We start from the raw sequence: 14,151 nt of genomic DNA on the forward strand, positions 1-14,151 counted from the left end.
TAATTGAGAACAGCTGTTCGAGAAAACCACGCGCCACGAGGGACGCAGTTTTTAGAATTAGTGCAACATAAACGCTTTAAGAATATTTTGCACAGTAATTTTGTGTTTAGTGTTTCTGAACGGAACATTTTTATTGTTCTAAACTGACAAACTGGCGTGTAAAGTGTAAAATCCGAATAGAATAGTAAGAAATTTGCAGTTCTGTAATCGGTAAGTACCTATGTAATAGTTTTTTCGTTTTGTTTAGCTGTACCGGGACAACACGTCAAAAATACAGAAATGCGGGGATTCAATAAATGTCATACATAACTCACTGAATAAGTTTTTGTTATATGGACCTAGAGTGTGTTCAGAATGATCTGTCGGGTAAAGGGAAAAATTTCACCGGGAAATCTTTAATCTGAACTATTCTTGTCAGTCAACCTGTCAAATTCGCCATTTGACAGTTTGACATTTCGTTTGAATTGAAGCAATTTTACGTGTTTGTGTTTAACAAATAGTAAATGGGTCATTCTACGTTAAATGAGCATCTGATATTAAGAAAGATGGCGTGATGTAAATATTTAAAATAATGCCTTTTTCCGATATAAACCTATGTAAGCAGGTATTTTGTGTACCGTTTTAAGTTGGCCAGTTAATTAATCTATTTTTACAAAAGTTTTTATGGACCATAGTAGGGGAGCCCACGATGCTAAATCGGGATTTACTCGAGCGTCATAGAGCTTTCTGGGCTGCGAAGCTTGGATGATAAGAAAAAAAAAAAGTCATATAATATATACCTTTTGATCGGTGGGGGGAGCGGCTATAGATTTTCAAAAATGTAAAAAAAAACTGTTGCATGGACATACTCGAGCGCGTCAGATATTGATATCATCCAGTCCTACATATTTTTAAAAACGTATGTATGTTAATCTGATTGTTTCCATGATGGCGGTGATCGTCTGTAAGGGTTAAAAATGAAAAAAAAAAAAATTTGATCGAGCGCGTCAGATTTTCTAAGGAGATGTTAAGTGAACCTAAAAAAAAGCTCTTATATGATAATCTGACGATTTGTATGTGACGCAAACTCTCAGCCATTATTAGGATGTGCAAAAAAAAATCGCTACTTTGAAATACTCAAGCGCGTCAGATTAAGATATATATCGTTTATCTTTATACCCTAGACATGCTATTACATAATCTGACGATTATCTGAAGGGATTCGCCTAATCTGATAATTAAACAAATTTTTTTTTAATTTTTTTAAATCGTTGAACTTAATTAATTGAAAAGCACAAGAAATAGCATGCAAATAAAAAAGTGTAGGTTTTTTTAAATAGAATACTTGTATTTATAAGAAAATAATTATAAGAAATTAAATTTTTTGGAGTATTTTTTTTCAATTATCATCTTCATCGGTAGAGTCATCTTCCTCCTCTGACTCGATTTCATCCTCAGATTGCGTATCTGTAACAAAAATCATTAAAATATTTAATAATATTTTTTTTAATGAATAATGTGTTTTTTAATTATTGGAGAAAAAATATACCTAATTCTGGAGTATCCTCAAAAATATCAGGTGTTATGACTACATCTTCATATGCTTTCGGCAATTGATCACCTGCAAACCAGACCATTTCGTACTTTCCATCGACTTCTTTCCATCCATACTCCGTTGGTAAAAGATCAATAATGTTTGCATTATGGGCATTACTCCATAAGCATGCAATGAATCTTGTGCGTAACACTTGTTGGAGTAACTCTGATTGACAGGGTGGCAAGTTGCACGCGTCGTAATTCCGAATACTTAAGGAGAAGGGTTGAGATTTATCTTTTACCTTGTATGTCTTATTGAAAATGACAATCCTGGCTTGATTGACATCGTCTAATTTTTTTAGCCCATACAAGTGGCAAGTAAAAGACTGTATGATGTTAAAAGAATCCTGGACATTATGCTCCTTTGATCCTAAATCCAGGAATGCTGTCTGGAAAATTTCGGAATCCATCAGAAATTGCAAAGGTTTCTTTTTCCCTCGTCGGTACAAAGCTGGGTTAAAATCACAGCCAGTAAAGGCATGTAAAGCTGGAAGCGCCTTTGAAATTTTTGGGCCTAATTTTTTGTAGAGTGGATACGTCGATGTATCGACGCGCATTACCAACACCAAGATCTATCCAGACTTCTACTGTTGCTTGCAGATGTTCCATATTCGCCAACATGATAACTACAATATCGGTATCAGAAGTTCTGATAGTAATAGTTGAGTTTTCTTTTTGTTGACAAGCAAAATATATTATCTTTGTATCTGCTTCTTCGTGATCAGAGCATGACAACTCATAATTGATGTTGCGTGTTATTTTATTATCAGTAACAGAATATTCATAACACAAATCATGTATTATGTAAATTACCTTATTACCAATAATCGCTGCCATCTCCTGCTTCGCCCAATGATCGATCAAAAACTTGACAATAGCTTCCTTAAACTTTATATTTTTCAAATCTTTTGTAAAATCTGCTGTTCTCATTTGTTGAGGACCGGAGATGTGGAATTCTTTATCATTTAGACTGCCTCGAAGAGAATGCTCATAATCTTTGATGGAGGGTGTGAAGTAGCGATCAAATACAATGGCAATTCTACTTGCAGCGTTATTTATAAGGCATTGCAATATTTTCTTTGAAAACTACCTCCAAAACTACGGGGTATTTCTTTAAAGGTATTTAAAAAAAAGAAGCCATCAACAATTACAAGGCCAACTTGGGAGGGCGGTTGCTCCACATCTTCAACTTGTTTCTCTAACTCATGAATTAGTGTTGATTTATCAGTCTTGTTTATAGACCCATCTATATGGCACAGTGATAACGGCATCGGAGTTATAGGAAAACAAAGTATTTTTTCCAGATCTATACTCGTGTCAAGAGATAAAGCTAATAATCGACCAAATAAATCCCTCTGCAATTTTACTTCGTGCACTTTACCACCGATTTTCACTTTTCTTTTCTTCTTAAGGCTTGCAAAAGTCAGCACCGTATTTTTTTTTAGTGGCTGGTGAAACCTGTCTGAATTTAAATTGCATTCTATTATAAATTGATCTCGCTGAAATGTTCCGCCAGACATTGTCTTTAGCAAATAGTTGGTAATTTCTAAAGGGGCAGCTTGCCCTGTTGAAATGTTAAACAACTGATCTTTATCCATTGAAGAAGAAAATGGATTAATAGTCTGCAGGACACTGTTCGAAAAAGCTTCAGTTTGGATGTGTTGTTTTTTCATTCTATCTGGATGTAGATCAGCAGCAATATCATGGTAGTCTTTGTCAAGTCCTGCACGCGTAAGTACATGGGATATGATTCTTGTTCGCGCCCCATGATTTTTAGCCCAACGTTGTCTAGCAGCAATGGAATTTGTAAGGTTAACTATTCCAGTAAGACGACGAGCAGCATCACCATTTATCGTTTGCTCTAACGTTAAATCCACACGAATTCGTGAAAAAGGCTTGACAGTTCTTCTGATTCCAAACGAACCCTTAGCCATTTCAGTTCGGAGACCTGGGTGAGTGTTATCTACGTGTTGCAGCAAATTAATGTAGTACACTAGCCATCGACTATAGTTGGGTTGATTGAAATAGAAAAATAAGCTGACGATTTTTGCCATGGTATATAAGTACAAATCTATATCTCCAATTCTAATACTTTTAATGAATAAGTGGTAAAGATTTACGAAATCGATGTACATAGCGTAAAATTGTGCTGTTTTACCGTGTTTGCCATCTAATGTGTCTTCTGTATATTCCTCATAAGATTGAATGAGAAGTTGTGTTTCTGCATGCTGAACTTGTGGAGAGACATCTTTATGAGCCAAAAATGTGGTGAGATATTCTAACACTGATTCCTCAACTGCCAATTGTTTGTTTTCCAAAAATGCCTCGAAATGTAATTGTTGTAATGCTAATGCCACGAGAGAATGTAACCGTTTACATCTGTTGTAATTTTTTCCGCTAATAAAACCTGAAACTGAACCACTAGCGATTAATTCACATTCAGTCATGATATTGCTCAGTCCACAGTCTTCAATAAAAGTGCCAACTGCCTTGAAAAAAGCCATTTCAATATGGAAGGCCCCTAAATGAATAAAAATGTTGTTAAATCTTGGAGATTCTTGAGCTTGAATACAATAACTAGCGCGAGCAATAGCGAGATCATAGGTGATCTGAATGTAGGGAGCTTGACATTCATTTGCGATATCCTGGCTCAATTCTAAAGTTTTCAAGACAGTTGAATTGTTGGTGGGAGATTCATTTATGGGAGTAAGATATGACACTTTTTGAACTCGTGAATCGTCTATCAAAATCTTGCTGTGAAATCCGACCCACATTGGAACATCCGATATTTTATACTTATGTAATAACATCCACGTAACGTCTAGCTGTTTCGACATACTCAAACTGTCTGGAGCTTTATTAAGCTCAGAGAGTTCTAGCTGACTCCAGGTGGTAATTTTTAATTTCTTGGTGAATGGATGCATTTCAAAAGTTACTTCTTCAAAAGCCCTGCGTTTCCGGCTTTTTGTTTTAGCGATGGTAACAGACGATTCAGAAAAACTACCACGCACAATTCCATCGATTGTTGAATTTTCATGTTCACTAGGGCTAGAAGATTCTACAGACACCGGATCCGGATTTTGCACGAGATCCTGAAAAATTATTCCCACCGTATCATGCAGAGTATCTTTGCCATTAAGGGTTTCAACGAAGCGGTCAAAATTGTCGAATGCGACACCAGTATTTAAGTCCGGGCGACGCAGAATATCTTCAGGACATACGTGAGCACTATTTACCGTTGAAAATGTCAGCTCAGTCTCCAGCTCTTCTAAAGTTGTGTACGAACAACAGTGTCCATATTTTGAAAGTATGTTCACAACTTTCTTACTGTTACATAAGCTTTTTACAGCCAGACCTAGGGTAACGTGCTTAGATGTTTTAATTTTGTGACCAAAAGCTGCGTAAATCAGATCTTGTCCAATGGAAAAAATAGAAAGATCGTTCTTGTTTTTTCTGTTTTCACGTGCTTTTTCTGATATATGAGAAACATCACCCCAAATGAATGATTCCAAAATACAAGTAAGGGGAGCTCTGGCACGTAATCGCATTCTCCCATTATTAAATCTTCAGCCGTACAATTCTCAGACAGTTCTCTTCTGGTTGAGTTAAGGATTTCTTCGCGAAGTTGTGTTGCGACTGAACGAATTGTTTCTTTTTCTGCCATCGTTTTAAATAAATCCTTGTAGGTCAAAAGAGTGGCGGAAAATGGAGCAAGAAATTTTTTCTTCTCGGCGTAAATTATCTTAATCTTCTTGTCAAAAGTTTCCATTAATTTTCTTTCCAAGTGACGGTCCGAGAACGAAGAAATAGTAATAGAATCGGACAATGAACTGCATTGCTGTTCTAGCAATTTTTGATATTCATTTTTTATGTAATCAAAAAACATGCATTCATTATTTTTAACCACTCTTTCTTCAAGCATATCACAAAGAATAGTATACGCAGTATTGCAAATCTTTTTTTTCCTTAGGAATTCGCTATTTTCATTTTTATAAATGTCTCGTAAGTATTGATCCTTGCAACATTTATGATAAGGAATTTTGGAATTATCAGAGAAAGAACTAAGCTTTTCCAACATCGATATATCATTTTGTTCCGTGGCCGCGTCTTTTAAACTCTCTATAGTTTTTAATCTATTGATAGCTAAGCGAACTTCACGACCATGATGCCGCTTACGCTGTTTTTCGCAAATGAAGCACGTTTGGGATGCTGAATCGTTATGAGCGACAGGCTCATCTGTGTTGTATGAATCATTGACATTCTCAAAGTCTTCTTGAATGTATTTTCCCACTCTGCAAATTTTTTAATAATATAAGAAAGGTGATGATTATAACATGATATTAAAATAATAGATCCTTTAATATCTAATAATAATTTATATCTAATATCATAAGTTTTATGAATGCAAGAAATCATCAATATTGTTTTTTTAAAATAATTTTTTTTTGTCTACAAATTTAATAAATAAATGTTTTAAAAAAAAAAATTTATTGAAATATTTACTACATTAAATCATATTAGCACTTACTCGTCTGTCGATGTACCAACGGTCTCAGTAGATGTGGATGAATCAACAGTAGCATGTGATTTAGAGCACTCTCCAGAAACAGAAGCATGTGAGTCGGAGCTATTTCCGGTAACTTCCGATGCCTTGGCATTTTCTACCACACTTTGCGTTTTTTGTAAATACTGAAAGTCAGGCGGTATTTTTATTGCTGAAAATAATTTATAACACTGTGCGTGATAAACTTTATCTAATGAAGATTCAATGAAAAGTTCATGATTATCGTATGTTGTTCGGGATTTTCGGAGAACCGGTTTGCTCCGACGATATTCTAAAATCTTTATACATTTTTGTAATGTTTCTAATGTAAATTTAATTGTTTTTTGTAAAGTAGTTTCACCACAAAATACACACTTTATATTAATATCACTCATAGTGAATATTTATCAACTTTAATTCACATAACTTTGATAAAAATCACAAAATCAGCAAAAATGTTGGAAATACGTTGTAAACAATAACATGCCACGAACGAGTCTGCGTGATCAGCTGTCATGGCGTCATGGCAACAGAAACCAGAGTGGGGACAGAGTGAAAGAGTAAGTGATAGAGAAAGAGTGAGAGAGGAATAGAAATACGGAGAGGGGAATATAGGCATCACGTATCTGCACGCATTAAACTTTATCGGTGAATTTTTATTACTTCGGCTTGTGGAAATCGTCAGATTATATGTTTTTCGTAATCCTTGAATTATTCCCTTCAAAATAAAAAAAAGTTCAGCCACGCTCGAGAATGTCACGATGACGTTTTTTTTTTACAACTTTGTAGCTCTCCCCCTTTTTTATGTCACTCTCAAATTGTCAGATTAGTGGAATATATGCATTTTATTATGTAACTAACTCGTCCTACCTTAATCTGTCGAGCTCGAGAATTTTAGATGATCAATTTTTTTTTACTAATCTGATCCTTTATCCTTGACGAGCGGCTATATATATGGAGCTCATGTTTGGTGGAAGTACTTAACCGGGTACAAGGATTCTCCCTGTATATTAATCTGCCACGCTTTAGTAAATCCCGAAATCCCCGCTTGGGCTCCCCTACTACCAGGAGAGATACAGGGTCCAGTGTAGAGACATGAAGGCCAGGGTAGGATACTTTACCTGACAGGGGAAATATACATTGAAAAAGAAAACAATATTATTCACAAAAAACAACTTTACTTATTAAAGTTTTTGTCATACTTTACAAGTATCAGTTCAGACTTTAATTAACAGTCAATTAACTTTTTGATTTAAGTGAAAGTCTTTAAAAAAACACTTTTATTGAGTTAATAACAATAATTTCACAAACACAAGGCTAAGTTTATAGAATTATAAATTATTAACTGAGTTTACACTTAAGATGAATACATTAGATCAACTAAGATCAATTAAGAGCAACTAGGAGCAAACTGAAATCTTATTGGAAGGGGTTCCTATTTATAATCTAAAATATTGCAAGAGATTGCGAAATAATAATTAATAATAAAAATAATAAAAAGAATAATGATGAATAATACAATTCTGGGTAAACAAGTGGGTAAACAAGTTATAAATAGAATACAAGGGGTCTATTGTCTTAGGGTGCATAACTCCTCCCTGCCGAAGTCGAAGAAACGGGGTTTCGGAGTTAGATGTCTTCGTCGGGGTTGTAATTTAGAGAATAATAGACTTCTTACGTCTTGAATTCTGACTCCAAATTGAATAGGTGTTTCGGATTTTTGTCGTTTTAGGGAAATTAGATCTTGGACAATGCAATCAATACTTCTTTGATCTGAGAAGGTGTTAATTAGAGCTTCGTTTATTAAGTCAAAAGTATTTAGTTCTGATCGTGAGGCGATGAGATCTGCTGCTCTTCCAGAAAGTTTTGAAAGTATTGTGTCAATTAGTCATACATTGATGGCTGCTTGTGGATTTTGAACATCTCTAAATGCTGTGTAGAAGTTTCTACATGAATTCAGAAATCTTTGTAGTTGACGAGGATTTCCATCAAAATTAGGAATGTTATCAGGTTGGTATTTAAGTAATTGAATGTTTTGCGCCATTTCAATATTATTTCGGAATTGTTCGTTATCACTATCGCTAGAGCTAAAACTATCACTATCGTTTGAATCTTGAAGATTAAAATTTTCTAAATTATTAACTAAATCGTCAATATCATTCATGAATTTTAATTGTCGAAATTACTGTTTGCTTATGACTAAAAGGTTGAAAAGGACTTACATTAAGGAAGGTTTCATTTCTTTGAATTGATTTCTTTGTTTCTTGGTTTCTTTGATTCTTGATTCTTGATTTGATTTCTTAAAAACTAGGTTGCCAATAGGTGATTTCGGACCCTGGACTTGATTTTCCAATAGGTAGTTGAAGACCCTGGAGTTGTTGGATGATGTTTTCTCGATGTTTGAAGAGACACTTCCAAGCGAGTTTTTGGATTCTTTTGTCGATTAATCGTTGAAACGAAAAGAGAACACTTTCGATGCTTGAAAGACAAAGCGATTTTTGCAAAGTTCACTTTCGACGGATCCTACCGACTGCGCCAATTAACTTTTTGATTTAAGTGAAAGTCTTTAAAAAAACACTTTTATTGAGTTAATAACAATAATTTCACAAACACAAGGCTAAGTTTATAGAATTATAAATTATTAACTGAGTTTACATTTAAGATGAATACATTAGATCAACTAAGATCAATTAAGATCAACTAATATCAATTAAGAGCAACTAGGAGCAAACTGAAATCTTATTGGAAGGGGTTCCTATTTATAATCTAAAATATTGCAAGAGATTGCGAAATAATAATTAATAATAAAAATAATAAAAAGAATAATGATGAATAATACAATTCTGGGTAAACAAGTGGGTAAACAAGTTATAAATAGAATACAAGGGGTCTATTGTCTTAGGGTGCATAACTCCTCCCTGCCGAAGTCGAAGAAACGGGGTTTCGGAGTTAGATGTCTTCGTCGGGGTTGTAATTTAGAGAATAATAGACTTCTTACGTCTTGAATTCTGACTCCAAATTGAATAGGTGTTTCGGATTTTTGTCGTTTTAGGGAAATTAGATCTTGGACAATGCAATCAATACTTCTTTGATCTGAGAAGGTGTTAATTAGAGCTTCGTTTATTAAGTCAAAAGTATTTAGTTCTGATCGTGAGGCGATGAGATCTGCTGCTCTTCCAGAAAGTTTTGAAAGTATTGTGTCAATTAGTCATACATTGATGGCTGCTTGTGGATTTTGAACATCTCTAAATGCTGTGTAGAAGTTTCTACATGAATTCAGAAATCTTTGTAGTTGACGAGGATTTCCATCAAAATTAGGAATGTTATCAGGTTGGTATTTAAGTAATTGAATGTTTTGCGCCATTTCAATATTATTTCGGAATTGTTCGTTATCACTATCGCTAGAGCTAAAACTATCACTATCGTTTGAATCTTGAAGATTAAAATTTTCTAAATTATTAACTAAATCGTCAATATCATTCATGAATTTTAATTGTCGAAATTACTGTTTGCTTATGACTAAAAGGTTGAAAAGGACTTACATTAAGGAAGGTTTCATTTCTTTGAATTGATTTCTTTGTTTCTTGGTTTCTTTGATTCTTGATTCTTGATTTGATTTCTTAAAAACTAGGTTGCCAATAGGTGATTTCGGACCCTGGACTTGATTTTCCAATAGGTAGTTGAAGACCCTGGAGTTGTTGGATGATGTTTTCTCGATGTTTGAAGAGACACTTCCAAGCGAGTTTTTGGATTCTTTTGTCGATTAATCGTTGAAACGAAAAGAGAACACTTTCGATGCTTGAAAGACAAAGCGATTTTTGCAAAGTTCACTTTCGACGGATCCTACCGACTGCGCCAATTAACTTTTTGATTTAAGTGAAAGTCTTTAAAAAAACACTTTTATTGAGTTAATAACAATAATTTCACAAACACAAGGCTAAGTTTATAGAATTATAAATTATTAACTGAGTTTACATTTAAGATGAATACATTAGATCAACTAAGATCAATTAAGAGCAACTAGGAGCAAACTGAAATCTTATTGGAAGGGGTTCCTATTTATAATCTAAAATATTGCAAGAGATTGCGAAATAATAATTAATAATAAAAATAATAAAAAGAATAATGATGAATAATACAATTCTGGGTAAACAAGTGGGTAAACAAGTTATAAATAGAATACAAGGGGTCTATTGTCTTAGGGTGCATAACTAGTCTTTCAACATAACTCCAATTTATTATAATATAAACAAAATTACTTAGTATCTATTCAGAAAAATCACAATATTTTTTCCTATTGACAAGTAGTTATATAAAAATATAGAGCATGAATGCTCTGTTAAAACATAAGAAATAATTAACATAAATTAGAACTTCCATTTAAAGAAATAAAATATTTTAAAAAGGAACAAATGAGATCACGCCCGTTCAAAGACGTTAATTCTTTGGTCAAATGCATAATAAATACGCTGCTCTTTCATTTTTGAGTTGGGGGATGGTATGTCTTATATGATCTGATCCCATGCGACGAAAGAAATGTCGTTGCCATTAATCCTAAAATTTTTACCAGTGTTGTCCGAGATTTTGCAGAAAATTACTTGAACTTCATTATCTTCTTCAATCCCTGTGCACATAGCTACGTAACGATATTCTGTGGCTTTATGCATAAGTCTCACCAAGACAAAATCGCCATTGTTAAATTTATTTTTTAACCCAGATGTTGAAGGTTGTTGTGTGTCTTCAAGTGTGCGTGTCTTTTCGCAAACTTCGGCAAAAGGTAGAGATGATGTTAGTAGCTGGTTTGAGTTTTTATAGTTTATTAGTGGTTCATCGTCAGTTTCAGTTTCAGACCCCATACACATTATCAACATGAAGGCGCGGTCATTTTAATAAATAATCAAATATATATAATAATTTATAATTGAAGTAGATACATGTAAAGAAATATTTAGATTTTAAAATAGAAAACAAAAAATTGTCTCGTGATTTTTATTAATTTTTGATTTTTATATGAGTTAAAAGTTTGTTAATGAAAGTTGCTTTAATGTTCAAAATATTTTTAATATTACCTTTATTCATAAAAACCAATGCATGATCTGCAAACGCTGCCCTTCTATTTCCACCACCAAAGTCTACAAATCCCAGAACAGAATTTGTTTTGCTGTCATACGATAATCCTTCCTGCAGTTTCATTTCATCAAACATAAGTACACAATGTTTGTCCATGTCCTTCATTTTTTCCACCGACAATTTCAATTGCTAAAAATATGAGAATTAATTCCACAGGAAAACGGCAATCGGTTCAAAACTCTTTGGAGAGTTCTTCGTGAAGGCAAACTAAACACTTTAGCTAAATACCGGTAAGCTTTGCCACTGTGTTTCATAATAGACACAGCAAATACTTTATCTTCATCAGAAAATCTTCTTCCTCTAGATCTCAGAGGTTGGTTTCTGACTTGGCTCTCTATAAAATTTAGAGTAGTGGAATTGAGTCTACTCAGTCCTTTCAAGAGTTGAGGATTATCGTTGAGATTACGAAGAGTGCTTTGCAACTTCTTCTTGCCAGCCTTTAATCTTTGAACACGTTTTTTGGCAGCTCTTATTGTTTGTAACAATGTTTTCTCCCTTGCCGATACCCTCACTTTCGATTTCCAGATGACTTCTAAAATAAAAAATAAATATTTCATTAAATATGTTTTAAATTTCACTTGTAACGCAATTTTGACTTTTGTTGTTTAAACATTCGGCATTTATGAAATAAAGAAGCTTACTTTTTGGTGATGAGGCAAATGGGACCTGCTCATCTGTGGGAATTGTTGATGAAAATCTGGAGGACTCATCAAAAGTCGACGTTGAAGGCATTGGCATTGTTACTTCTTCACTTGAAAATAGCTGAACTTCGTATCGTCGATATACTCTTTTTGTAGGTTCCCTTACAAGTTTGTATTTTGTTGGACTTTCAGCTAATGTCAATTGTGGCTGTTGCACATTTTTAATTGCTTCTGAAATAAAATTATTTACAATATGAAATAATTCAATAGGGTATGTGTAATGCAAATTTACCACGCAATTTTTCAGGAGTGATGAAAGTTGGCGCATCTTCTCTAGGACGAGAAAAGCAAGTCTCATCTGTAGACTCCAATGTAAATTCTAAAAACAAGACATATAAACTCTCATTGAAGAATTCTGATTTAATTTACCGGGAAGGTGCAGGGTTGGTAATGAAAACCGCTTGAGTTTGTTATTATCAAAACACAACTCATAAAAATGTCGAGCACAAACTCGATAACTGTTCACTAAGTCGTCGTCCATCTTTTCCAACTTTTGGTTTTTAATGCGATGCAGCCAAATTTTTCGAATATTCTCATTTGTGGGAATACTAAATCTAAAAACAATATAAGTAATTAACACAATGAAATTGATATTAACATGTTTTTCTATTTTTATTCGTGTCCCGCGCGCCGCCATTATAAAAACGACCACGAAGGTTCGTTTCAATTAAACAACATTAAATAAATACACACCTACGTTTAATAATATGGAGACAGTAAATTATCGACAGTCAAGTTTACACAATAAATTAATTATACATACCTTGGAAGATCCTTATTATCACAATCAGGAACACAACATGGTCGTAATCGTTGTCTTGAATTCATTTTTCAATTGTGTAATTCGACCAAAAAAACAATATATCTTAATAACTATATCAAGCAATGACCTAGAATTAGTACAAATTTTATACCAAAGCACTAAAATAGCAAAGAATTGACTAAAGCACTGTTATTTTGTAGCAGACAAGAAATTGCGCAACTAAAAGAACTTTGCGAAACACGCTTTAAATTTTCTGCTGACTATTGCAAATATTTTCCTGGAATATAGCGTGATTGGACGCGGAAAAGGCGCTTTATTAGAAGAGCATTACTGACTTTGAGTACCACTTTTAATTAATTATGATGATTTTAGATTTTTAATTTAATTTAATTTAATTTTTATAAATTTAAAGTTTGTTTCAGCCAATATTGATAAGAATTTATTATTACAAAAATCATGGTTTAATTTTTAAAAGGTTATAGAAACTGATACAGAAAAGTTTTGTAGACAGGGTTTTTAGGTATAAGTTTAATCAATTCAAAAATACATCAATTTAAGCTTAGTCGTAAACTTACATTTAATTTTGAAGTTTAGCATGCTGATTTATTGTTGAATCTGAACAAAATCATTTTTTTATTTGTTTTATTCATCAATCAATGTGATTACAAATATTTCAAAATGCAAAAAATAAGATTTCCTTACCTACAGCATAAAACTGTAGAGTTCCTATTTTTTTCACATGGTAGTTGATTAAAAATAGTTGACGATTAAAGGGGCATTAAAAGAATTATTATATTTTATTAATTTATTAAAAAATACCAGAAAATACATAAAAAAATAAACCTAAAAATACTCAAAAGAAACAAAACAAAAAACTAAAACTAAAAACAAAAATATAATTTATTCTAGTCCTAATATATTTACATATATCAAAAATACAAATGGAGTGTGCCGCCACCGTGAATCACAACTTGGCTGCGGCCACCCCCTCCGCTGCCACCACCGTGACGGTCGTCACCGCCTTCATGACCGCCATTTTCTTCGCTGCCTTCGCGGCCTCCACGGCCCCCACGACCGCCACGGTCGCCTCGGCCCCCACGGTCCCCGCGACCGCCACGAGCCCCACGGCCTCCACGGCCTCCGCGGCCGCCACGACTGCTACCACGGTGTTGGTATAAAAGTCGTCTGTAAAATAAAAATGTGTAACAAAAAAAATATCATTTATTTTTTCAATAATTACATTAACGGTGACTTTTTTATTCATTCTTTCAAAATTATGTTTATGTACTGTATACTAACCTTTACATATTATTTGAAACTTCGTACCACCATAGCAGATTTATGGCGTTCGTGTCTCGGGCTGCCTGCAAATGAGAAAAAAAAATATTTAAATTTTTATGAATTACTTATTCTTCAATTCATGAATACATATAGTATAT

The 14,151-nt window shown here is 33.7% G+C and overlaps 1 protein-coding gene across 1 annotated transcript in view; it reads left to right on the forward strand.

The window, feature by feature from the left end:
• The window catches only part of LOC148170701 (uncharacterized), a 44,524-nt gene continuing 30,373 nt past the window's right edge, over window positions 1–14,151 (forward strand). The window contains exon 1 of the mRNA XM_088041907.1: window positions 1–210. The gene's annotated coding sequence lies outside the window, so the exon portion shown is untranslated. The remainder of the gene's footprint in view (window positions 211–14,151) is intronic.

Source organism: Gnatocerus cornutus, chromosome 7 (assembly GCF_029298725.1).
Source record: "Gnatocerus cornutus isolate USDA-ARS CGAHR chromosome 7, icGnaCorn1.1, whole genome shotgun sequence".
Lineage (NCBI taxonomy): Eukaryota > Metazoa > Arthropoda > Insecta > Coleoptera > Tenebrionidae > Gnatocerus > Gnatocerus cornutus.